The sequence below is a fragment of the Octodon degus genome, unplaced genomic scaffold (genome assembly GCF_000260255.1).
Source record: "Octodon degus isolate 3935 unplaced genomic scaffold, OctDeg1.0 scaffold00001, whole genome shotgun sequence".
In the NCBI taxonomy this organism is placed as follows: domain Eukaryota; kingdom Metazoa; phylum Chordata; class Mammalia; order Rodentia; family Octodontidae; genus Octodon; species Octodon degus.
The window spans coordinates 21,517,609-21,545,020 of record NW_004524577.1 but is presented as its reverse complement, the minus strand read 5'-3'; the positions used below and the strand labels follow the sequence as shown (position 1 = coordinate 21,545,020).

General features: G+C 40.6%; 1 protein-coding gene and 1 pseudogene across 2 annotated transcripts in view; both read right to left on the bottom strand.

Annotated features, from left to right (window-relative positions):
- Znf366 (zinc finger protein 366) overlaps positions 1 to 27,412 on the bottom strand; it is a 76,115-nt gene that overhangs the window by 36,013 nt on the left and 12,690 nt on the right. The gene's annotated exons all lie outside the window — the stretch shown is intronic.
- Positions 11,600 to 12,005, bottom strand: LOC111813021 (annotated as a pseudogene).

Here is a 27,412-nt window from a genome sequence, read left to right as displayed (position 1 = left end):
CTATTCTTTTTTTTTTTTTTTTTTGACGGAACCGGGGATTGAACTCAGGCCCTTGCGCTCGCCAGGCAAGTGCTTATTCCACTGAGCCATCTCCCCATCTGGAGGTTATTCTAATGGCCCACTGAGTAAGGGCTTTAGAGGATAGCGCTAGAAAGAAAAGCTCATGTACCCAAGAAGGCCACATTCATATTAGAATCCTCTGACTTGGAATCTTCTTTTTCATTCCCTACCCCTTAGAGGTTGTTGATGTCAAAATATGACAGTACACCAGAATTTCTTAATGCTTCAACTTGTCTCTGATTCTCAGTAGTTTTTTTTTTTTAAATCAGCTGCTCCTGCTCTAATAAGCAGGGGTTCAGAGGATGATTATAACTCAAATGTGAACTTTGTGCATAGATGAAAAAAATAAAGGACCAAGAAGTCAACTTGCTAGCAGTTTTCACCTTGATCTTTCACTGCTGTGTGGTTATCACAAAACCACTTTTGGTTATCAATGAACCAAAAGTGCATTCATTGCTATCTGGAAAAGAGTGTGCCCTGAACTCCTTCCTTCCTTTCCATGTCTATGATGCTAGTCTTCATGTCCACGTCTTTAGTCCAAGGTGACTTAGAGCAACTTCCACACACCCTCCTGAATATTTCTTTTCTTACCTGCCAAACCTCTTGCATATTAATGGTGAATCCATCTAGAAAAAGTCATAGCTTTTTCTAAGACAACTGTCAGTTGAGGAACCCATATAACACTGTGTAGTAACTGATACACATAGTGTGCAGAGGTTGCTATTTGCTGCACCAATGGATATTCTCCTTTTTTTTTTTTTTTTTTTTTTTTACAGAAACAAAACTCTGATTTCACTTGTGATGTCAGTGGGCTCAGGAAAAATATCAATCTTCCCAGACATCCCTTGAGCCATGGGATGCTTTGTGCTATGGTTCTGGACAGCAAGATGTAAACGGAACATTGCTAAGGATTTCTGAAAAAGCTCTTGCTGTCCTTGTGCAGAGCCCGCCCATTTCATTCTGGCTCACCTTCTATCATTTTGTCCCGAATGTGGCTAAGAGACTGCCAGCAGAACTTCTTTATTGGAACCAGGGAGCAGCAAGCTTAACCGCAATGCTTCCCACCAAGTAAGGCAGAGAGGCAGAGGGCCAGTGTCAGTGTAGAGCTGATCCCCCTTGGTGCTGTTCTTAGGGCTTCACTCAAGAAGGACTTCATATCCTTACTTTATTAAGCGAATGATATTCAGATGTCTGTGGCTTATAGCCAAATAGAGTCCTTAGCACGGAACACAAAGCAAATCAAATGCAAACTCTTTCTATCTGTCACACTTCTTTATAATCAAGTCTATTCCACCCTTTTTTTTTTTTTTTTCTAAAATCCTGTCAACTGCCTTCAGACGAGGCTATCGCTATTTTTTTTCCACGTGGGGCAAACTCTTACCCCCTCTTTATCTTTGTTTAGACTGCCTGACCCTCCAAGAACACTCTTTTCATTGATTCATTCCTCTTTCACAGGCTGAAATTAGGTTCAGTGTCTTCCCTGAAGCCTTTGTCCCCTACTTTTATGCCCAATTATCTTTCCCTTCTTTTAGATCCAATTGTCGTCAGCCTCACTGAGCCCCAGATTAAATGTCTTCTCCCTCATTACGTTCCGATGGGCCTGTGGTTCAGTTCTGTTTTTCCCAACCATGGCTTAAGGTCCCTGCAGCTCAGGATTCATAGTTTCTGTTGCCCACTGGGCCTTGCACTGTACTGTGCGTCACACAGAGTCTCACTCAAGAGTTCCTACTTGGTTGTGTTTCTCTTCCTCGGCATTGAAGTAGCTGCTTGTTTAGACAGATCTGTCTCTGGCTTTAAGAGCGCGCGTATATTCAGGTCACGTCTCCATCTGGTAAATTAATATTACCGCTGGTTGCCAGTTCCAAGTCAGAATGAATTAATTTGTAATGTGGAGAAATTTGCAGGAGCAAACATTATCACTGTGGGTTACTTATTGGCATGAGCATTATGTTGGATTTGTACGTTGTTTATGGAGCAGTTGTTGGTATTGAAGGTCAATCTCTAACCCCTTAAACCTAAGGTTCTGGCATCAAGAAAATATGAGATCGGGGCCAGCAAGATAGTTTAGCAGATTAAAGCAACTGCTTAATCTGGTGTAGTGGCGCACACCTTTAATCTCAATGCTGAAGAGGCTGAAAGCAGGAGGATCACTATGAGTGTGAGACAACCAAATACATTAAAAAAAGATAGTGTGCACAAGAGAGTACATGAGATCAGGGCCCTGGTGCCCAGTCTTGGAAGCACCACAGAAGCCAGTAAAAGGCTCCTTGGGCCATCAGCCTCCTGGGCTGAGCCCTGGCCGGGCATGCTTGGTGAGCCATTGGACTCCTCCTCTGAGGATGACGCCCCCTAGCTGCATGCAAACAGCAAATGCAGAGGATAGAGGAGACAGTCTGCACTGATGAACCCTCTGTAGCTTAATTACTCTTAAAATAAACACAGAACTTATATTGGGACAACTTCACCTCCACACCTTAGGCTATTATAACTTCTCAATTTTCTGTGCTATTTCTTCTCAATATCACCACAGCCATATCCTTGCTCTCTTCAACCTTGTTTCAAACACACACCATAGAAAGCCACCTTTTATCCAAGTTATCATATCCCTCATGAGGGTATTATGTGAACAAAGTAAGCTATTACCTTCAGAGACACAGTTCCCCACTAACCCTACCTGAATTTCTCCTCAGTGTGTGGCATCCTCCACCTCCTTAGCTACCAAATCCTCTTACTCGGAGTTTCAAGTCTGCTTTATTGAATAACTATCCCTCATCTAGAAACAGAATGACGCTTTATTTGGTATTGTTATCCAAGTTTTTAAAAGTTTAATTAGAAAAAAAAGACAGATGGCATAAAATAATATTCCCTGAATTTTTTTTTTTCAGGGGACAAACACAGAGCCTACTTATAAATGCCCATGCTGTGCTTTGGGAGTTCCTTTGAGGCGTCTCAGTGTTTGACAGGACTCCCCTGGAGGCCTTGAGGAGACAGTCTGGGGTCACCAATTTTGCTCTCAGTCAGAGCAATTTGTGAGCAGTCACGCTGAGGCTTATACCCCAGAACCTTCTTAGGCAGTCACCTCAGGGGTGACTCTTCGGGAGCAGAGGCCCTGCAGATGCACTATTATTGTATTTATAACCCCACAAGCAAGGCTTCTGGTGTGGGGCAGAGACAGGAGTCTTCTGCAGAGGTGGGTGAGGTGAACGTTTTTCTCAGGGAGTTACCACCTCACTGGGTAAAGCAATGACAGAGCCACAGAGCACAAATTCTAATAGACCTAAACAGGCAAGCCAGGGTGGGAGTTCTACGAACATTTCAGAGTCAGTTTCCACATTTATGAAATGGGACTCACAATGTCTACCTTGGAAATAATGGAACAAGCTAATTACCTTGCGGAGTGCTTACGCAGAATAAGTGTGGCTCCTTTTGCTCTTAGTATTGCCATTGTACAAATCAGAAATTGATATTCAATAAATAATGCTGACAGTAGGACATTACTTCGGAGTGAGGTAGTCAACGAAGTTATCACTAATGTAGGAAACATGAGACTTAAAAAAACAATCCTAACAGGATTGTTCAAGATGTGTTCAACTTGCTATTCATTTAGTAGTAAGTGAAAGAGCCAGAAAGTAAGCTGGGGCATCTTGGGGCCCAACCCCCCGAGGGGCCTGCATGCCCTCTGGGTGCTTTCTCCCTCCAGTGGTTGATCTGGGCTGACCTCAAAACCAGGGTCCACTCTAGTCTTTCAGCCTGGTCTGGTAAGGAGCCTAAGCACTGCCTTTTTAGGAAAGTGGCTGGTGCATTGTAGATTTAAAACTTTTCAAGTGATTCCAATATGTTGAGACCTACTATGTGCCATAAAGGGGTGACCATCTGGAGCAAGGAGTGTGGCCTGATGGTGCCTCTGAGTACATGCAGTTGGAGCATAACACAAGCAAAGTCTAAGACTACCGCACTAATGCTTGGAATACTCTGCCAAGTTGTAAGGATTCCCATCCCCCATCTCTCTTCTTTATAATGCCAACTTCTATTTTCTTGGTAGCGCTATCAGAAAAGTATTGGGCCATTCATTTATTATCTGGCTTGTTCCACTAGACCATTGGTTCCATGAGACCAAGCATCTTGCCAGTGTTCAGTTTTCTCCCCCTAGAAAAGTAGCTGGCACATAGTAGGTCTCCACATATTGGAATCACTTGAAAGGTTTTAAATCTACAATGCACCAGCCACTTTCCTAAAAATGCAACACTTAGGCTCCTTCCAGACCTACACTCCCTCAGGATTTCTAGGCTGGGGATTGAATACTCATGTTTGTTTGTCTGTTTTTCATTCAAAATTGCCTTATTGGTACCCAAACAAAAATCAAATTATACAAAGGCACTCTGGGAGCATTGTGTCTAGACCCAGGGGACTTTCTTAGCAAGACAAGAAGCTAGAGATCAGAATTCGATGGTTAACCTTAAGCCCCCATAAACTGGTTTTTTGCTTATAAAGATCTCCGTAGGTGAATCTCATGGTTACCCAAAGGCTGGGATCCACCAAAGGGACATTCTCAATGCAAGGGTTGAATATAAATGACAGAGCCAGTGTATCAAGGGAAGTAGGAGTAGGCATGTGAGTGGGGAAGACGGCAGTGGAGACATTCTGATGGAAGAAACCCTGTGAGTTTCCCTCTTTCTACCACCTACCCAGGCCACCCTGCATGGAGTGTGATGTCAGGAGAGGACTTCTCTATGTTAAGTATGAGCAGATAACCCACAGTTCATGACAGCGGCCACTCTGAGATTCTAAGAAGCCACCGAGGGAAGCACTTGGAGCAGGGCATGCCACATCCTGGAGTGGTGGCGGCAGGGTCACCAGGGCACTGTGCACACCTGAGTCTTGGGCTGCAGACTGTTCCTATCCCCTTTCTCCCTCCCAGGTGTACACCTGGTGCAAAGTCTTGCCAGCCAACTGAAGAGGACTGGGGTTGACAGCTCGATACCTCGCCCATGACTAAAAACCTGCAAGGCTTGATGAGAAGGAAGAAAGTCGATTTCTCTCCATATGACTGTGACACTTCTGAAAGGTTGGGCTGTGGAATTTTTTTTCTCACTTCTCTCTTGGAAATCACCTCCATATGCTGATGGGAGCACAGAATCAGACTTCTTCTTTATATTGAGAAAGCATTTTGTACCATATAGAGGAGGCAAAGGGAGACTAATGATTTTTTCAGCTTCCCTAATGGCTTCCAGTGCAATTTGTCAAAGGTTGGTTCTTTCAAAAAAATTTTTTTTTAATTTTTCTAACAACAAACAACTAAATGCAAAAATCTTCCCTTCTATTTTGATTGATGGTTCACACCTTTTGGAATATCTAACTCATATTTTTAGCAGGAAGCAGCTGGTACTCTTGACATTTAATTCCAGCAAAAGCTTCACTCAATTCCCCTTCTCCTGATAGGGTATACAGACTATTGGAAAATATTCAATGGCACTGATCCAAATGTCTAAACTAAGTGTGGAGGAATGGTAGAACATGCTTTTAATGTCCTGGAAGTTGAGCTAATGGTGTTAAATGGCTGATCTTAAGACAACATGATTGTGGCAGGAAACAGGGTTACTTTAGCTGTTGTTGACATCTACAGGGTGGGTTGGGGGGTGAAACCCAGGCCAAGCTGAGTGATGTTTTTTTTTTTCTTAAATGTATTTGGTACAGGGTCTCACTATGCAGCTCAGACTTGTAGTGATCCTCCTTTTTTCAGCCTCCTTAGTGCTGGGATTACAGGCGTGCACCACCATGCCTGATCTCAGTGGCCCACTCAGTGTGCCCTGGGGCAGGGCCAGTGTGGCATGTGGTACTGTCCCTGTGCTGGGCTAAGCAGGTGCTTAGTTCACTGAGGTATCTCGCTGGCTCTCAGGCTGTGTTTTCTCCAAAGAACTTCCTGTCAGGTCAGCCAATTACATATCATAATAGCTATTGTTAACTGAGGACTTACTACATACAAGGATGTTACATGGATCATCTTGTTCAATCAATACTATTATCCCTATTTTATAGATAATGAATTTGAGTTATAATGAGTATAAATGACTTGTGTTAGGTCACATAGCCCAGAAGCAGCAGCTCTTAGCCAGGAGTTGGTAAACCTTTGCTGTAAAGGGTGAGATAATAGATATTTTTGGCTTTGGGGGGTGCACAGTCTCTTGTGCAACCATTCAACCTTGCCATCAATGAAAGCAGAGGCATGATGTAAACGAATGAGAGTGGCCTATGCTCTAATAAAACTTTATTTACAAAACCAGGTAGTGCACTGGATTTGGCCTAAGGGCTGTCATTTTCTGATTTCTCTTCATCATGACACTAAGCTCTCTGTTATAGCTGGAAGCTTTTATTCGAATGAATGATCATTCATATTCTATATGAACTATTGTTAACACTTCTCAAGCCTACTTATATAATGGCCTACTGGGTAAATAAGTGAGAGTTCTCTGTTAAAAAAAAATGGACATTTCTCAATGCCATCAATACTCTAAATGTAATGATGAAAAAAGGCATTTGAGTGAGTACAGACAGAAAAGCACACAAGGACACTTCAGAGCAAAGCTTCCAAGGGCGTCTTGGCTCTGGGGAATGAGTGAGTCAGATGATGGGAGAGCAATCAGGTATATGCAGTGTGTACTTAATGTCCAGTCTTGTGTCCATACCACTCATTCCTTCTGTCTCTGTACATTTCCGGGTGGCACTCAAAGCCAAACATCAATGATCTAAAAGGTAAAGGAACTGGAAAAAAAATGAAACAAAGTCATGTATCAATCCCCAAATCAATGCTGCATGAAAGGTACCATTATTCCATTTTGTAGATAAGAAATAAAAGCACAAAGGAGAAGTTGCTTGCCTGCGGTCAGAGTGGAAGTGGCTGAGCTAGTGTTTCACTCCAAGGGTGCACCTTCCCTTGGGTCACACAACCCAATTAGTGTGGCCTGCACACCTCCCTTTGCTCATTAAAATCACTAAGTGAGCTTTGGAAGTCACTTATCTCAGAACTCCATTTTTTTCTACTCTGTAAAAAGGCATACTGGAGGAAACGCTGGTGTGCCCTGATCACTTTACAATGCCAGTTGCTAGAGTCATCAAGTAGAGTATGTGAAAGGTCTTCACAAAAGGGGAAAGCATTCTGCGAACAGAAAGTCCGATGCTGCCAGTCAGGGAACCCGTCCTCGCAGCAATGAAGCAGGTCTTTCATCTCACCACAGTGCTCACCCAGAAAGGGCTTGTCCATCCCCAGGGGATACTTTCCAGTGAATCATACAAATTCAAGTCTTGGAAGAAACTAGCCTCGAAAATCCCCTAGAATCAGCCCGAAGCTCAGGATCTCAGGAAAGGTTACAAAATAGCTATTCATTTTCTGATCATATAAATGTTTGTTATAATCACATAAGTTTCACCACCATCACGGTGACCGCTGCCTTCTACTTCTCCTATTGTGGTTTTGAAAAGGGCTCTTCCTCCTTGGGATGAACGCAACTGCAGTCCTTTCTCCCAGGCCTAACCCCTGCTCCTCTGTCTCAACAACAACATGAAAAATTATTTACAACATATGACAACTGTATCATATGGTACATAAGGATGTTTAGGTCAAGAGTGGGCCACATATATGATGCTAGTGCCACAAGAGTGTGTCACGGCCATCCAGATTTGTGTCAATATGTTCCTGACGTGCAAAGTCAGCCAATGAAGTTTTCTCAGGATGATAACTATGATGAAAGTAATATTTGGTACTAAGGGCTTATATAAATCCATCACAAAAGTATGTAAAGATTAGAAAAAGAAGAAATACACTAGAAAAACAATAATAACAAATTTTAAGAAAATGAAGTTTCTAGTAATACCAGATATTTAGTTTGCATGGAATCATTACTACTAGAAATGTTTAAACAACAAAGACAGGATAACAGTGTGTGTGTGTGTGTGTGTGTGTGTGTGTGTGTGTGCGTACTGGAGTGTATGCAAGCATGCATGACTCATCTATATAAAATACATCTCCCTGAGACAGTTTAGATGAATTCAGGCTATGGTGTCAGGAATAGGAATTTACTTTTAATTCAGAATAACACTCACAAATATAACCAAGATTTAACTTCTAGAATGTGAAGAAAGGAGACAAAAGAAGGAAGATGCAAGAAACTTAACACACTTTTTTGCAGCCATGCCTTCAATGAGGCCCATACGCCCAACTCTCATCCATGGCAAAACCACAGGAGAAAAATCCATTCATGAAAATGAATCATCCTCACTTGAATGACATTTCTTCAGTAAAAACCAAAACCAAAGTATGAAGGACATTTTCCAAATCAGTGTAAAAGTGTGCAGAAATAGCTGGATCTAAATTGCATGACAATCATATGACAAATTCATGAAGTGGTGAGGAAAAGGCTAGATGCTGAGGGGCCTGTTCTGCACACCTGAATGCTGTAAGACTGAATCTAAAAGATTTGGGTTAAAGAATATTTGCTTGGATAGTTTGTCCAAGAGTTTTGAAAGTGATTTTCCCATGACTTATTTTCTATTCTTTGGTGCCTTTTGACTTTGAGTGGTTGATTCTGGTTGATTTCAATTAATGCCTTTTTTGCTCTCCTCTGATTCTTTTCCTCCCTTCTCCTCCTCCGAGGGTCCTCCCTTTCTTTTTTCTCTTTTTCCTCCTCTCCCACTTCTACCTCTCTGTCTCTTTCTGCCTGTCTCTGTATCTCTGTCCCTCTGTCTCCCTCTCCATCTCCCTCTCCTCTCCTCCCTTCTCCTCTCCTCCTTTTCATCTTCATCTTTCCTGTCCTCCTCTGTCTCTGTCTCTGTCTCTGTCTCTGTCTCTGTCTCTGTCTCTGTCTCTGTCTCTGACTCTGTGTCTGTTTCTCTCTCTCTCTCTCTCTCTCTCTCTCTCTCTCTCTCTCTCTCTCTAGGTTAGATTTCTGACATGGTACATCCAATAACATTTCATAACTCTCCCTTCAAGTTTTCATCTTCATCTTTTCTGACTGGAGGATTAATTTTAATGAGTGAATAAATAACAAAACACTTTTCTACCAAGATTGGATCTAATAACAAAACACCAATGAGTTCAACCCAGAGTTTACAGAAGTGCCTAAAATTTCTAAATCTTTTGAGCTTTCAGGGTATACAATTAATCTATAAAAATTAATAGGAAAGTAACATATTGGATGATGCCCCTGTCTTAGAAGTTCTTAGAGAGGATTAAGCAGCCACACTTTAAGAGTGTGCCTTAGTGTACTTTATCTCAGAGAGCTTGAGCCCGGGCATTTATGTCTTGTGAACTGCTTGGGAAGATGAGTGTGGAGCTAGTCAAAGAAGGAATGCTGACACCCTAAAACTGATATGTGACTCAGCAATTTGGATGCTACAGGGCTGTTGGTCAACAGCAGCTGTGGTATGAAACCCACATGGCAATATTGGGAGCAAAAGAACAAGAAGAAAGCTATAAACACAGTTGGGATAAACTGGCTATTGATCAAGACTTATTAAAAGACAAAATGTGTTGGCACCTGCATTAGATTAAGTTGAATGATTCTACGTAATTTATTTTAATGACTTTGAAATAATATAAATTCATCACACTGTAAAATTTTATACTGAAATATCTAAAGGAGAAAATTAAAATAATCAATAATCCAAGAATAACTTAATATTTTGGTTTATTTCAAGTCTTTTACTGTCCATGAATATGTCTTTGTTTATAACACTATTCGCTCCATATTTTTATGCAATATATAAATAATACTATAGTAGACAACTCTGCTCATAAATCTTTGTTAGTCTTTATCATTTCTTTATATTAGATTCTCTAGCTATAGAATTGTGGAGTGAGAGTATGACTTTTCTGGTCTTTGTACATATTGCTAAATTATTTTCCAAAAATGCCAATCTAATTTATACTTAAATTACACTACTTATTTCCTTAAATGTATCTTTTTGCTTTTAATAATTCCCTTCACCTTCCACTTGAGATTGAACACGCTACTAAAACTGACCCATAATTATTATAGGAATGTAAAAAACTCCAGGTTTATTGAGAGAATTATTTTATGTTGTTGTGAGAAGTTACACTGAGATAATTCTCAACTCTTTCAAAAACTTTCAGAAACATTATTACATTTCATTCCTACAAATATCCCTGAGATTAAAAGAGTCAATTATGGACTGTTAAGAGCACGGGAGTAACGTTTCTAATGCTATCTTATTTAGACTTAATGGATGTACTCAGCAGAAGCACACTGAAGATATGAGAATTTTAAAGTTCTAGAGCCCAAATGCCTAGAATCTTAGCTCATCTATTACCGCGAGATGACTTTGACTCTAGCTTGATCCCTGTAAAGCTCACATCCTTTTCAATTTCCTCTTCCAACTAACTGCTTCGTCAATCCACTGGGAAATATACCATTAGATTTCTTCCTCTGGTGCAGACAGAGGTTAAGAAAATATACAACTGGACTCAGAGTAATAAGAAGAGACAAAAAAAATCTTGAAATATGCATTTAGTTGAGATGAGAATCATGACCCAAAAAAGATTCCCCAAGAGCATCTGATCTGAACTTGATAAACTGAAGTTGTCAAGGGGAATTTAGGAAGAATAACAGGCACACGGTATTTCAACACCACACTGTGCTTGCTGACCACAAGGACTACCGAGTGCTTTTACCGAACACCAGGGAAGCCTTTTCTTCTGGATAATTCTTGCTTGCTCTTCTGATTTATATGGTATAGAGGAGTTTATTCAATAGGCAAAGGGAATCAACAAGGTGAACTATATCTATGGTCCTTCCTCCCCAAAGAACTGGGCATTCCCTGCTGCAGGCCATCATCTGACTCATGAGTGATGGGATTGCAGCATACTGCTTAAGGGAAAGACAGCATTCTTGGCTTCTGACAGTCAACCAATGACCCATCTTAAACTCTAGTCAGCTGTTGCCTCATCTTCCCTGGGGGTCAAGTTTCTTTTATTTAGAAACATTACAGTAGCATTTCCAGCGTGTGTGTGTGTGTGTGTGTGTGTGTGTGTGTGTGTGTGTGTGTGTGATTTTAAAATTCTGAGAAACCATTTCTTACACTGCCTGACATTTAAGAACATCTGGCACCGGATTGCTACCACTGTGGCTAAGTATCCTATGTGAGGGAAGTAGCACGATTTAACCTGAGGTGTGTGCCAAATTTTTCTTAAAATTCACATTTGTGCTGTATGTTGATGCCCCAAACTCAATACTCCTTTGGCTGCTGAAAATGCAAAAGAGAAAACATTTTCTGATCGAGTCCTATTCTCTCGCTTTATATATACTGATTTAAATGTACTAGCGACAGTCTTTCCTTGAGAGTGAAAATGAGTGTCTGTTCCTTATTTCTTAGTGACAAGGCAAGCATCCAGCAGAGTTGTTGGCTAGAAACTGCATATGTTGGGCATGAGGACATGAAGGTGCTCATGCAGCAGGCTTGTTCTGAGCTCCCAATTTATTTTATTTATTTTTTGAAGGTTTTACAGGATTTATTAAATCTTCTCGTGAACAAAGTCGCAGTCACTGCAGACAGGCACTGCAGAATCTCTACTCCTTCGGCTTCTTGCCAGCACCAACGCTAGCCTACGCGGTGCCCCTGACTTTCTTCATTCTGTTCTTGTATTCCTTCCACTGCTTTCTTGAGGTCTTTTTCTTCTCATACAGGCCGTGTCTTGCAAGTCTGTGTTTGGGCTCATTTTTCTTCGCATAATCCAGGGAATCATAAATCATGCCAAAGTCAGTCGTCTTGCCACCACCAAAACGGGTTCTGAAACCAAACACGAATATGACAGCTGGTGTGGTCTTGTACATTTTGGCGAGTTTTTCCTGAATTTCGGTCTTAGGTACTGTTGCTTCCCCGGGGTGAAGGACATCAATGACCATTTGTTTCCTTTGAAGAAGCCGGTTGGTCATGAATTTCCAGGTTCAGATAGTTACTGTGTCATTCATGATGGCAACAGAGCCTCAGACAGCCCGGGAGGAAAAGTGAGCTCCCAATTTAGTACTGAGCTCCTCATCACAGCCTGGTGCTGACTTGGACATGGAGTCCATACTCCTCATACTCTATCATGGATGTCTAAGAGGGTGCAGGGGACAGGAAGAGACTAGAAATCTTTTACTGAACTGAGAAGGCATCAGGCCAAAATTCAAATAATGCTTGGGTAACCCAGAATGACAAGAGATCTGTACACATCCAAGATGCCGGGTCTTCTTGACTCCTGAATTTCTTTCTCAGTGCACCCCTGCCTGTCCTTTGTAGCATGTCACCTCTAAAGGAGGAAGCACTATTCCTTATGCCTAGGGACCAAGTATCTATATCATTCTGTGTTTGCAATTTGCTTTGTCCACATCAGTGATACAGTGTCAAGCTGCTTGACACCTGGGAGGCCTTGGAGGAGTCTGGGATCTCCTCGGATCACAGGCTCACTATCTTTTGCTTATAAATATCGATCCTAACTGTACCAAAGGGAAGGACAAGAGGGCAGTCATGTTACCACCAAAACCACCAGAGAAATGTAAATGACGGGAAATATGTGCCTGGGGCTTTGTTTCACTTCACTATTAAATGAAAACTGTATGTATCTTGTGCTCAATTGGGTGTTGAAGCATATACAACAGTTAAGGGGAGTGCCTGAAGTTTAAGTTCAAGATTCTACTTTAAAAAAAAAAAACAAAACCTTTCTGTTACAGAAAAGCTCAGCCTGTGAAAGTAGAGAAAAATAATGTAATGAATGCATATGTCTTATACCCACTCTAAATTCATGACCAATCCATCATTCCCCAACCTCCCAATTAGAAGGGCTTGGAAGTAGATCTACTATATGATAGTAATTCATCTATACAACAGTCATCTCTTTCCATCCATTGGACATTGGGCCCAAGACCCCCTGCAGTTGTCATAATATGGGATACATGAGTTCCTTGCATAATATGGGACCTATATATAGCCTCCCATATATTTTAAGTGATCTCTAGATTACTTACAAAACCTAATGAAGGTCAATGCTATGGAAATGGCTGTTACACTGTATTGTTTGGGGAATAATGACAAGTAAAAAAAAAAACAAAACCTCTGTACATGTTCAGTATAGCTTTCTTAAAAATTTATTTTTCAACATGAGCTTGGTTGGCTCGGAATACTGAACTCACAGATATGGAAGGCTAACTGTATCTCAAGATAGTTTTCTTTTTCTTTTTCTTTTCTTTCTTTTTTGTGGTACTGGGGAATTGAACTCAGGACCCTGTGCTTGCCAGGCAAACACTTATTCTACTGAGCTATCTCCCTGGCCCGATATATTTCTTAATATAATGTCTTCTCTTGGAAAACTTAGCCACAAGATTATAGTATACCCCCCAAAATCAATAATCTCAATAATTTAAACATCTGGTCAGTATTCAAATGTGCTTGAAAAAAAATCCAACTTTCTTGCCTTAGAATGAGGAGTTCTGTCAGTTTCCTATTGCACTTAACAACTCCCATCCTTCAGCTATCATTGAAGAGTTTGGGAGGGGAGATCTCTCCAGGAGTGATGACAAAATAAAGAGAAAGAATACCTGTTTGCACTTCTCTAATCTACAATTGTTGCACCTGCAAAGCTTGGTATACATTATCTAGCCCCACCACACTTCCTTACATAAATGGAGGTACAGGGCCAATGAGATAACTCAGTGGACTAAGTGCCTGCTTAGGCAAGCACAGGGACCAGGGTTTGATCCCTGGCACCACATGCTGCTGCAGTCCCACCCCCAGGCATGCTGAACGGACAGCCAAGTCCAGGCATGGTGGCGCACACCTGTAATCCCATTGCTGGGGAGGCTGAAAACATTAGGATCACTATGAGTCTGAGCTGAATAGTGAAACCCTGTACCAAATACATTTTTTAAAAACCACAGAGGTACAGAGTGTACACTGATATTTCTGAATGCACATAGTCAATTAATAACTGCACATAACATTTCTTTTTTTTCCTAAAGTATTTAGTACAGAGTCTACAGGGTCTCACTACACAGATTGGACTCATAGAGATCCTCTTGTTTTTAGCCTCCCAAACACTAGGATTACAGGTGTGTGTCACTAAGCCCGGTCTCAGTCATGTCTCAGTGAGCCCTGGGTGCAGGGCCAGCACAGCATGCTGGGGATCGAACCCCAGTTCCTGCCTCCACCTAAGCAGGTGCTTTAGTCTGCTGAGCTATCTGGCTGGTGCTGCACATTACATTTTCAAATCTAAGAAGCACTATTTGAAGCATTTTCAATGTTTTTTAATTACTAGAAAGGATCTGTATTTCCAGTGCTTCAAGTTCAGAGTTTAAATTCGTGTGGCTGCTGTAGGTGTAGAGTTGTGCTGCTCAGTTTTGTCCTAACCCCTCGTGGCTTTTGAGACATGCTGTGCATGTAAAATGAGTAATGGATCTCAAAAATTTGTAACAAGAAGCTGAGTGTGGGATTACATGCCTGTAACCCCTGAACTCTGGGAGGCTGAAGCAGGAGGATCTCAAACTTGAGCCCAACTTGGGCAAGTTAGTAACTTAGTAACATCCTACATCAAGAAAAAAGAGGGGCTTGGGGAGTGTAGTTCCATGGAAAGATTCTGTGCTCAATTCTCATTACAGGGGAAAAAAATTAGTAAAAAAAAAAAAAAAAGTAAAAGTATGTCATTTATAATTATTCTATTAATTACATACTGAAATACAACTTTTGATTTATGGGGCTAAATAAAATGGGTTATTCAAAGTAATCTGTTTCTCTTCACTTCTTATACAGTTGCCAGAAAACATAAATTTACATTTGTAGCTTGTGTGCGATTGTGTTTGTACTGGATAGTACTGATTGAGAGGCTATGTTTTAGATGCAGACTTCTATTAATTCATTTTGTAACCAGGCCACATGACAGCAGAGGGCTGGGGTGACCATTTATCATACCTCTCTCTCTCTCAGGTAAGGTTGGGTACCAAGCCACCCTATAGTACATCTCATTTTTGGACATTTGTAGGAAAATAAAGTTCTCACTTCCCCTGTGGTGAGTTTAATACCAGTAGGTGAGTTCTACAGGTAAGAGAATCTTATCTCCACTTATATAAGGATTTAAGCAAAACACTTAAGATTAGTGTAGAACCCTCCCCTTCTATTAACCCTCCTGGCCAATCCAAGACCAAGTTCATCTTTCCACATACTTCTTAAATCCTTGGAAGAATTCTCACCATGACTTCTTCAGTGACTCCCTGGTCTGAGCACTGTGGTCTCTCCTGAGCCCTCTTGCTTCATATGGGCTCCCTTGCCTCACTCTTACTCTACACCTTTTGATTCATTCTCCACACAGCAGTCACAATGAGCTTGCCAACATGGTGGTGTGACCAGGCTACTTCCCTGCTTGAAAGCCTCTGGTAACTTCTCTTGATCTTAGGAAAAAGTTCAAAACCCAGAGACAGCCCACAAGCCCTAACTCATCTGACCCTGGCATGTGGCTCCCCTGTTCTCCAAGCTTCTGCAAGTCACTCCAATTGGCCTGACCTTCTCTCGTCTCTTCACACATACAAAGCTCCTCCTGTCTTCAGAACCTCTGTGTGTGCCATTTCCATTGCCTGAAACCCTCTTCCCTTCCTTCTGCTTCCCCTTGTGGCCTGACATGTATATTCAGATGCTAGAGCGGGTATCCTTTCTCAGGACCTCCTTTCTGGGACTGATCCACCAATTCTCATGCTCAGCACTTACCAGAATGATCATTTTACATTTATTTGAGTGACAACTCACTTAATGTCTGACCTTGGTGGACTGCTTGCTCTTGAGGGCAGGGCTCCTGCTAGTTCAGTGTCACTATTGTGCTCAATACACACTTGACCCTCAACTAAGAGAAAGAACAAGATGAAGCTGCTTATTATAGTTAAATCTCTTCTTTGTCTTCACCCCTCACCACCATTCCTCCACAGCTCTTCAACTCACGCTTGGACAGCCCACCCTGTATATGGATTAGAAGGCCCATCCTATGGGTTCCACTTCCAGTGTCTACTCAGAGTCCAACCACTTCTGGCACGGCACTGGCCCTGGTCAGGCCATAGTGGCTTCCATCTAGGATCACTGCAGAAGATTCTAAGCTCTTCTCCTCACTGCCTTCCTTGGCCTCCCATTAGTGTACTCAACACAAGAGTCAAGACTAATTCTACTCAAGTCAGATCTTGTCACTCCTCTGCTCAAGACTCTTTGGTGGTTTCCTCTGCACTTTAGAGTAAAAGCCAAAGTCCACACAGTGACCTAGAAGCTTCTACATTACATCATTCACCTCAGACCCCACACAGTACTCTGAGTACTCTACTTCAAGCCTCTGGGTTCTGGTCGCTTCTTGCACACATCAGGTTCTCTCTCACTCCAGGGCCTTTGCACTTGCTACTACTTCCTGCTGGCCATTTCTTCCTATAGATACCTACACGGCTTCCTCTTTTGCTTTCGTTAACTTTTTGCTTAACATTATCTTTCCAGTAAATTCACCCTAGCCCTGACCCGAGAGCACACTCATTCTCTCATTCTCTCTCTCTCTCTCTCTCTCTCTCTCTCTCTCTCTCTCTCTCTCTCTCCCCTCCCCTCTCTCCCTCTCTCCCTCTCTCCTCTCCTTTCTTATCACTTACTTTCTTAGAACTTATTTTTTTATTATCTCACACACACACATACACATACACATACACATACACACAAACACACATGAATGTGAACTCTGTGAGTGTAGGGATGAGTGTAGTGTTTCGTTCCCTGACACATCCCTACTGCCTGAAACTGCCTGACAAGAGGTTGTTGCCAGGTAAATAACTAGCTGTTGAATGAGAAACTGAGCCTGTGGCCTGAGAAACAGGCCAGCTTGAACATGCAGAGCTAGTCTTTTCGTCATGAGACCCCTCCGGCTCCACCTCGGAGCTGTGGTTCAGGAGATCTGAAGGTTCCATCAGCTCAGGCTGGCTGAGCTCCCAACTCAGTCCTCGTAACTGTGAGGCTCAGGGAAGCGGCTTGGTTCCAGAGAGTTTTCCAATGGCTCCTCCGCATATCCTCCCCTCCTCCCCCCACACAAATATATCACATGTTCTTTCCTTTTCCAAGGACACAACTGAGGCTATTTCTAAAAAGGAGATTCTGATCCAAAACAGGAGCCAACACATAGTGCATCTCCCTGTTCACAGGAAAAGACAGGAGGCCTCTGAGCAATTTCCTGGCTCTCCATTTTTCCATTCCAGTAAATAAGGCTGTCTTTAGCTCAGTAATCTCTCTCTGAACCAAGCTGATACCTTAATGATGCATGTCATTTGTTATTGCCTGGCCTGCTTGTTTGCTCTCTTGCCTTTCCATTTTCTTTTCTTTCTTTCTTTCTTTCTTTCTTTCTTTCTTTCTTTCTTTCTTTTGTATTTTTTTATTTTTTTATTTTTAGGGAAGTGTGTTCAGGGTCTCACTACTAGATCGTACTCATAGTGATCCACCTGTTTACAGCCTCCCAAGAGCTGGGATTACAGGCATGCACCACCATGCCTAGTCTCAATTGCTGTCTCAGTGTGCCCCCCCGGGGGGCGGGGCCAACATGGCAGGCCCGGGGATCAAACCCCCAGCCCCTGCAGCTGCTTGCAGGCACTTTAATCCGCTGAGCTATATGGCTGGCCCTGCTTTTCCATTTTTAACAATCAAAAATTAGATCACAACACTTAGGCAACCAGCTCTAGCAGGTACTAGCTACTGGTTGAGGCTCATATAATGCTATCAGAGAGTTTCTTTCCTAAACAGGCATCTTATTTAATAATGCATAATGCTGAAATTGCACTTTCCACCTTCAAAGATCTTTGCAAACTACAGTTCACTAAGTCAAGCAGCACTTGATTATGAACTGGACACCAACAAAGTTAAACAATTTGCTTCTGACTACATCTTTTTTTGGCTTCAAAGTGCTTTGCCTTAACGTACAAAGGAAATACAAGGCGACACATATAGTTCTTTAACAACCATGTTGATCAGTAAATTAGCTCCAAGTTATTTCCATATGATGTGTAAAGCAATATTTGAGAATCTCCTTGGCTGTCCTGACTCTACCTTGTCTTCCAATGTCATTTCACTTTCCTTTTGTATTTCCTGTCCTCCTTGTCCTCTTCTTTCTTCTCCCTTCCTTATTTTTCTCCTCTCCTGGCTTCTGGGATACTCAGTGGTCCAGGAGTATCCATCATATGCCCTCAACTTCGCTGCCATTAGGAGTACTTAGAATTAGAAAAAAAAAATCTAAAGATAATTGACATAAGGGAAACTTCCTTTGAACTCCAGGAAGATGAAGTCTTGGGACTGATTTTCTGAGCACTATTAAAATTTGTCTTGTTATTTTATTGCTCATTTGACGAAGGACCATTTTCTTTTTCCTTAAAGATTGTTTTTGCTGAAATTAACAGAAGAAATTTAATGCCTTTTCCTCTGGACCTTGAATATCTATGAGGTAGCAGCCTTACTAAATTGAATACAGCATAGCCCTTCTCTCATTATTCAACAAACGAAAGAAACCTATGAGACTTGTGACTAGAAATTCAAAGAAAGATATAACCTGTGCTCAATAATAAATTCCCATTACAAATGATGTCACATTCAATGTATTCAAGCCCTGGAAAGAGAACTGAAGTAGAAGAAATAATGCCTGAGCCACAGTAATCTGGATTTGGCTTTAATCTGTTCATATCCAGTACACATGCATATTCCTTAAGCCCCCAGAGCAATAGCATCTGAAGGGGAATTTGGGTTCCACATATGCCTTATGCTAATAGAATGCACTCACTCCCAGAGACCGAACAGGTCATCACAACACTGACTTTGAAAACCAGATACATCACATTCTGACTTTCCTGCTTCAGTATGCTCACGTACAACACAGGATCATAACACCTTTTTGTCAAATATTTCAAGCTTTCCTCCTAGACATGTGGTTGGATTCCATTTCTTTGCCACTTTTGTAAGTAGGCTTGGTCATGGGATTTGCTTAGGCCAATAAAATGACCTGTGTTATTTCTTCATGGAATATTTGAGAAGTCATCCATAATTCCACATCATTTTCCTCCCCTCCTCCATGAAATAGCTCACATAATAGTTACTGTCAGTCTGAGAGTTTGTATATTGAAAGATGGCCTAGTTTATCCCAATTAATATATGTAATTTGGGAGAAGTTTAAAATGAGATACTTAGAAGGTAATGTGTATGGCACATGGCCAGTACTAAATAAATGTTTGCTCTTTCCTCTTTTACCAGATTTCTTTGCTTTGTGATCTGTCCCAGGTGGGATATACAGTTTTTTGTGTTTCCATTTTTTTATGCTGACACAGGTTCTTGCTAAGTTGCCCAGGCTAGCTGTAAACTTCAAATCCTCCTGCCTTAGCTCTCAGGTTCCTGGGATCATAGGCATGTGTCACCACACTACTCTTTCAAGAGATGTTTTCAGTTTGAGAAGAATGCTTAAAGACCTTTCAATGTATTCCCTGATACCCTTTAAGAAAATGGAAGAACCCCTGAGTGGAGCAGAGTTGGGAATTCCCATGATGGCAAGAGAACCTTCTTTATGAAATTACAAAAGGGAAAGGAGCGAAGCATCTTCTCAAAGCCACCATCCAGAAAGTAAAACTCAGGAACTCTGAAAGTTTCCAACATGCAGACTCCTGCGCACAGCTGCCTTATCCTTCTATCACTGACTTGGGATCCAATCACAGACATCTCACAGCGATACAGTTCTGACTCCCCCTCTGATGAGCTGTCTGTCTTGGGGGGAGCCAGAGTTCTTGATCTTCTTTGTTTCCATATCTTGATACTTCAGTAGGAATGTTAAAGACTATCAGACTCCAATCTTCAGCGTTGTAGTTGTTTGGGTCTCTTCCTAGGGTCACTGTTGCTATTTTGGTGAAGTCATTTAATCACTTAACAAGTCAATCAATTTGCCCATCAAACCAACAGCTTTTCAGAGCTATTGATTTGGACACTGTTCAGACTTTGGACAAAGTTCCCACCTAATATTATTCTAAAAGACCATGTCTTTGAGCTGTACTCAAAGGATAAATCATAACTGATTAATTTAGAAGACACTCACTAGGGCAACAGGCCTCCAAGTTGTTGAAACCTTTGAGAAGGGGGAGGAGAAAGGAATGGAATATAGGAGGTAGAGCTCCATAATCTTTTGACCTTAAAAAATTCCAGGAATCAGAGGCCAGGGTAAGATCTCTCTTATAGAACCTCCAGTGAGAGAGGTGACATGCAGAAAGATGGAAGGTGACAAAGGAGACCATTCAGTCAGAATATTTGTAAGAAGTATCTATGGAGAAGAGACATTGTGTTGGACAAGGAAGGATAACAGTGAGAGTAGCCACAGCCCTGACCTTCTCCAGGAAGATGGGATCAATGGAACTGCTACTTTGTGTGGGCTCTTTCTCTTAGCATGATCCAACCCTTAAATGCTAATAGTACCCCCTAGTTATTGTAATAAGCAAAAGCACCTTCCTTATTTCAAGCACTTCCAGAAGATACTGATGAGAAATGATAGATAGTTGCTATAGGTGATATAGAAGAGAGCCTCAGAGGGGCACATAGGACCCCTCTGAGATTAGGAAGAGCCTAAGGGAAGCCCAACCTGAGACCTCTTCCTTGATGTCCACATCAAGGTGTGAACACAGTCCGAAGAAGATAAAACCACATCTAAATGGTTTTAGAGTCTGGAAACACTGGGTGGCCTGGGGGAATGAATAAAATCATTTGAAGAGAAGGAAAATCCTTCCAGATTAAGTGCTATTTAGAAAGATTCCTCTGCCAATGCTTGATCATAAGCTAACTGGCCTAATAGATATCAACAGGGCTCTTGTAGAGCTGCCCTAAAGCTCCACGGAGTTGCTTGAGCTGGCTACGTCAGCTTATTTTTTTTATTATTTATTTGGTACAGGTGCTCACTATGAAGCTCAGACTCCTAGTAATCCTCCTGTCTCAGCCTCCCCAGCACTGGGATTACAGGTTTCGGTGGCCAGCAGGATGCCCCCAGGGTTCTGGGGCTGACACTACATGCAGCACTGGGGATTAAACCCTGGTCCTTGTATTTGCCAGGCAGGTGCTTAGACAGCTGAGCTATCTCCCAGCCCTGCTATATTACTTTAGAATTAATGTTATTTGACCACCTTTGGGGATCTGGCATGTCTTCCTCATTTTTTTAGGTTGCAAGTGATTCCTGGGAGGAAGAGAAAGGACGATGAGAGAAAAAGAAACTAACAGTTATTGAGCACCTAGTGTGGCCAGGCAAACTTCTCAGTATATTCAGGCATGTAATATCACAGAGGATGTAGAGAGAGAGAAGAAGCATAAACTTAGAAGTTGGGGAGCCCCTGGTCTAAGTTTTACCTCCTGACTCATGGCAAATTACTCAATTTCTGAGCCTCAGTTTCCTCATGTGGCAAAATGGAGTTTGAAGAAATAATAACTCACCTTGTAGGGTTGTTGTAACAGTAAGAATGATAAAGTAGCCAAAGGTGCTCACTCAATAGTAACTGTACTAGTATCTAGTTTGCCTACCAAGACAGAAGATGAAGATATTCTCAATTTTGTGTGCAGGGAAAGGCCCACGCAAGATTAAGACTGGAGATCTAGAAAAAATCATAAGGTAAATCAATACTTCTCATTTCAGATTGTTTTGTTTTTCCCCTCTAGACCCCTTCCTTTGTTTACGAATTCTGAGGAGAACCCCAGCAGTTGCTGTGTCCCTGAACATGGGCTTCAGAGTGTGCAGCAGTCTTCCTCACCAGCCAAATTCATGGTAGGTGAGGGAAGGTGAATATTCTCGGCCCAACATTATGGACTGAGACAAAGTAGAGAGAATAAAGAAAAATATGGCTGGCTGGTGAGGATACATGAAATAACACATTGTTGAGATGGCTGATGTCTGGTGGGTTAAAAAGGAAGCATGTTGGAGGCGGGGGTCTTAATGACTTAGTTTTAAATAGTTTGAAGAGTTAGCATTTAGACCTAGTAAATGAAGGTGACAGGAAGCAAATTACTTTCCATTTAATCTAATCACTAATTTTTTGGAAACGTCTAGAAAGTCTGAACTGGGAAAAATCTACTATAGTGTCTTTAGCACGAGACAAGAATCTCCCCAACATGGGGCAGCCTAGGAGCACAAGCTGTCATGATTAGCACTGTCTGATCTCAGAAAAAGTAGTGAATTCTGAGAAATAGATTATTTCTTTATTGGCCAATCTGTTTGAGAATTTTATTTTAAAAGACTATAAATCAACCAGGGCTGAAACTCAGAGTAGCTCACCTATCAAAGTCTAGGAACAAGCTCTTCTCTCTGACATTTAAACCCTCACATTACATGGTACTCCAATCAATGACAAATGTGTCATTGTTATGTTTCAGTTAAATATCAATTAAATTGACAATTTAAAGACTCACTTTGCAAACACCAAAAACAACCAAAGAAAAAGAAGCACCCAAACAACTCTTTCTATTAGATAGAAGTTTATTGGTGCGACATCAGATAACTACTCACAGGATGATCTGGAAGTGAAATTTCAGCTGTGTAAATGTTGAGCCTGCTATGAAAGGTCATTCTAACTTCCTTTGACCCTCTAATAACTGTGGTCCTCAGCATTTTGGTTTGTGGCAAGAGTGCACTGCCTCTCTCCTCCTATTTTCAGGAGTTGATGGGTTTGTTTCCTTTTATGGTTGGTCATGAGAAATAAAGTCTTTACAACATCTCCAAGCTGATCAACTCTTTCACTGACCCCTTAAGGACATGCTTTTATGCAGCTAACACATAGAGGCAATAGATTCAGAAAGTCTGGTGGACTCAAGGATCCAGAAACATCCATTGCCCATCCAGCTCAAGCTCACCCAAGCAAATACTTCCTTAATGTACCACCTGCACAAAAGCAGCTATCCTCCCTGCCTAGATGTCACCAAGGAAATGTATAAGAATTACAATCTACAGCTACCCTTCATTCCTCTATTCCATTTTCATTTATTCATTAATTCAACCCCAAAATACCCACTGAACTTGAACTATGTATCAGAAAACAATGGCAAGAATGCCTAAATAACAACATTTGCTGATTGTTTCCCATGCAATAAAGATGTTTTCAAAAACATCACATGCGTTAACTGATGTGACTGTCATGGAGCCCTGTGAGATAGATTCTATTCTTTTTTTTTTTGTGGAAGCGGGAATTGAACTCAGGCCCTTGTGCTTGCCAGGAAAGCACTTATTCTACTGAGGTATCTCTCCAGCCCCGGTTTTATTCTTTTCCTCATCTTTTCAATGAGGAAAATGGCACACAAATACGTTAAAGTTGCCCAAGACCATAAAAGTAATAAAAGAAGGATCAGGAATTATTTTGGAGGTAGCTGTTAGACAAAAGAAGAAATTGACCAATAATGGTGAATACTCCCAGACATGTTCTAGAGTTTGATAAAATACACAAACTTATTACAGGAAGCAACTTAAGAATAGGAAAACTCATTGCCCCACAAGGCATGGATTATTAAAAATGTCCCCTATAATTTGTTAATAAGCTCCTATTTTGGTTCTAGTAACGGATCTCACCTTCTCAGCATGAGGATCTCCTTTCTACATTTGAAAACAAAACCTATTTGAAAATCCTCAGTGAATTAGAGAACTACAAAAATATCAAAAGCCAGTATGAATTGAGTTTATGTTTATCAAATATAACATCTTTAAATTAATTTCTGGTTAATTAATTACCGGTATAATTAATCAATTAATTATCACAAGGAATCTGTAGATATTAAGGTATTAAATTTTCAAATAAAAAGGATGAATGTCCTTCTGAAATGTTGTTTGGTCATTTTTCAAACATTAATACCTTGACATCTACAGATTCTTTGTGATAATTCCACATTCCCTGGAAGATCCATAGAGCTGTAGGGCTGATCTTGACTTTTTTGTCTTTTCTGAGCTTCAATTTCCTCATTTCTAAAACAGAGAAGAACAAACAAAAAGCTGTTTTTCTAGAGTATCTCAGAGTTGGTATGAGACAAGTAAGAATCTGGAGGGCTCTTGTCTATGAAAATATGGGACCAACACAGTTCCTGAAAATCAAGTTCTAATGTAGATAAGGAGATCAGACACACACAAGAAAACAACTGCACTGAATGGTACTGTGTAGAATGTGGTTGCAGATTACCTGTAAGGAAAAGAGAGTATCTTGGGGAGAGAGAGAGAGAGAGAGAGAGAGAGAGAGAGAGAGAGAGAGAGAGAGAAGAGTCTTTCATAGGGGGAGAACTTCTCTATGGTTGAGACACTTGAAGTTGCAAAAAGCCTCAGAAAATTTTCTGGATTTATTTATTCATTTATTTTCAAAGAGAGTACAAATTATAATTAAAACAGAAAAATTACAAGTCATACAGATTTTCACTTAACAAAATAATATGAATTTCACAGTATTTATTGTAACACATAGTGTCGTCTTCCAACCAGTTATTCATATTACCAGATATATGCAAGAAGAAAGAAAAAAGAAAGAAATGTATAAGAAATTAAGAAGACAAAAAGTAGAAACAATTTTAAAAAGGAGATGAAACAAATTAAAGTATTAACTGCTTCTTTTCACGAGTCAGCAGAAATGCACAGTATAGCTGCTTACATAAATAGGTAAATCTTTTTCTCCCAACTCCTTTTGCTGTCCTTCTCCTCAACTCAGTAACTCTTTCCTTTTGAATAAATTCATTCCCTTTTATCAGTGTCTGTTATACCCTTCAGATTCCATTTTTCTCTTTCAGGTTCTCACACTAAGGAGACAATATGATGTTTGCACATGTGGGTCTGATTTATTTCATGTAAGACTATATTCTCTAGTTGCATCCATTTACTGACATATGATTTAAATTTATCCTGTTTGATAGCTGAATAATATGCCATTGTATAAAAATACCACATCTTCCTTATCCATTCTTCAGTTGAAGGGCATCTGGGTTGTTTCCAGGATTTAACTGTGGCAAATTGTGCTGCTATAAGCATAGGTGCTCATATATCACTGTGGCATGAGGTTTTCAGTTCTTCTGGAAAAATAACCAGGAGGGGAACAGCTGGCTTGAATGGGATCTCCAATCCTAGTTTTTGAAGGAATCCCCACACTGATTTCCATAGTGGTTGCACCAGTCTGTACTCCCACTAGCAGTGCAGAAGGGTTTCTTTTTCTCCACAGCCTCTCAAACATTTGTTATTGGCTGAATTCTTGATGTTATCCATTCTTTTTGGGGTGAGATGGAATATCAGTGTTGTTTGAATTTGCATTTCTTGAATGACCAATGGTGTTGAACATTTTTTCATGTATTTACTTGCTATTTGTATTTCTTCCTCTGAGAAGTGTAATTCATATCAGATGTCCATTTTTGGATTGAGTCTTTAAATTTGGGGGGGGCGATTTTTTTAATTCTTTGTATATTCTAAATAGAAGGCCTTTGTCTGAGGGACAGTCAGCTATAATTTTTTCCAATTCATTGGCTTTCTTTTTACTATGTTGGACATTTGCTTTGAAGTGCAGAAACTTCAAAAAGATGAGATCCCAGTTGTTGATTCTTTTAAGTATTTTCCATGCAATTTGGTTTTTGTTCGTGAACTTTCTACCTAGCTCTATGTCTTTAAGATTTCTACCTATGTTTTCCTCCAGAAGATTTATTGTTTCTGTTGATCCATTTTGACTGTATCTTTGTGCATGGTGAAAGGCATGGGTCTGGTTTTAGCCTTTGGCATTTGGAAAGCCAGTTTTTCCAGCACCACTTATTAAAGAGGCTATCTTTCTTCCAGTGAACCTGTTTGGCCCCTTTACCAAATAGAACGTGGCTGAGTGCGTTTGCAGTTGTGTCTGCATCTTCTAATCTGTTCCACTGATCCTCAGGTCTGTCTCTACATCTGTACCATGCAGAATGCAGCAAATCATCAAGATTATACAACATGATCAATTGTGATTAATTCCAGAAATGTAGGGATGGTTCAACATACACAAATCCATAAATGTAATACACCACATCAATAGAACCAAGAACAAAAACCACATGATCATCTCAATAGATGCAGAAAAACCTTGGACAAAGTCCAACAATCATTCATGATAAAAACCCTATAGAGAACTGGAATAGATGATTTATATCCCAACCTGATAAAAGCCATCTATGAGAAACCAACAACCAACATCATACTAAATGGACAAAACTGAAGGCTTTCACTTTAAAATCAGGAACAAGACAAGAATGCCCACTGTTTACTCCTATTTATTATAGTTCTGGAATTAGACAAGAGAGAGAAATAAAAGGAATAAAGATTGGAAAAGAAGAAGTGAAATTATCATTATTTGCAGATGAGGACCCCAAATACTCCACCAAGAGTCTTATAGAGTTAATCACCAAATTCAGCAATGTAGCAGGATACAAAGTCAACACCAAAAAAGTAGTAGCATGTCTTGTACACAAAAAATGAACACACTGAAAGGGAAATTAGGGAAACCATGCTTTTCACAGTAACATCCCCCCAAAATGAAGTACTTAGGACTCAGTCTCACAAAGGATATAAAAGATTTATACAGTGGAAATTATGGTACTCTGAGAAAAAATATTGAAGAAGGTTTGAGAATATGGACAAATATTTCATGCTCCTGGATAGAAAGAATCAACATTGTGAAAATGGCCAAACTCCCAAAATTGCTGTACAGATTCAATGCAATCCCAATGAAAGTACCATTTGTATACCTCACAGAGCTAGAGAAAACTTTCTTCAAATTCATTTGGAACCAGAAGAGACCCATAATGTCAAAAGCAATTCTGGAAAACAAATGAAAGGTAGGAGATATCACAATTTCTGATCTTAAATTATACTATAAAGCAACTGTGATAAAAATTCTGGATTTACTTAAATCCATCCCCTGCTCTGCACTTGGAAAACATAGGGATGTATACAGACAATTTTCCGTTTGACTTGGCTTGATTTGAAGATACAACTCATATTTACTGAATGACTACTATGGAGAGGAAGTTATATTATGGTGCTAATATTAATATTTAATAACATTTTGATCCAAATGTAATTTAAGGCACATTTATCTTGTAAATTGAAACTCACAGTAATCTAACTGTCAGAACCCTTGCATAATGTCACAATTCTGTAATTTTACATCCTGCATTCATCACATTTTCAGGATGTCCTTGACTTTAGGTCACAGAATCTTGGAAGAAGTTTCCCTCAGTAATATCAGCTTGTGAGCAGCAGAATTTACTTAGTCTTTCTCTTTAGGTTCTTATATGGACAGACCAACCCATTCCATCTCCCCAAGAATGCCTA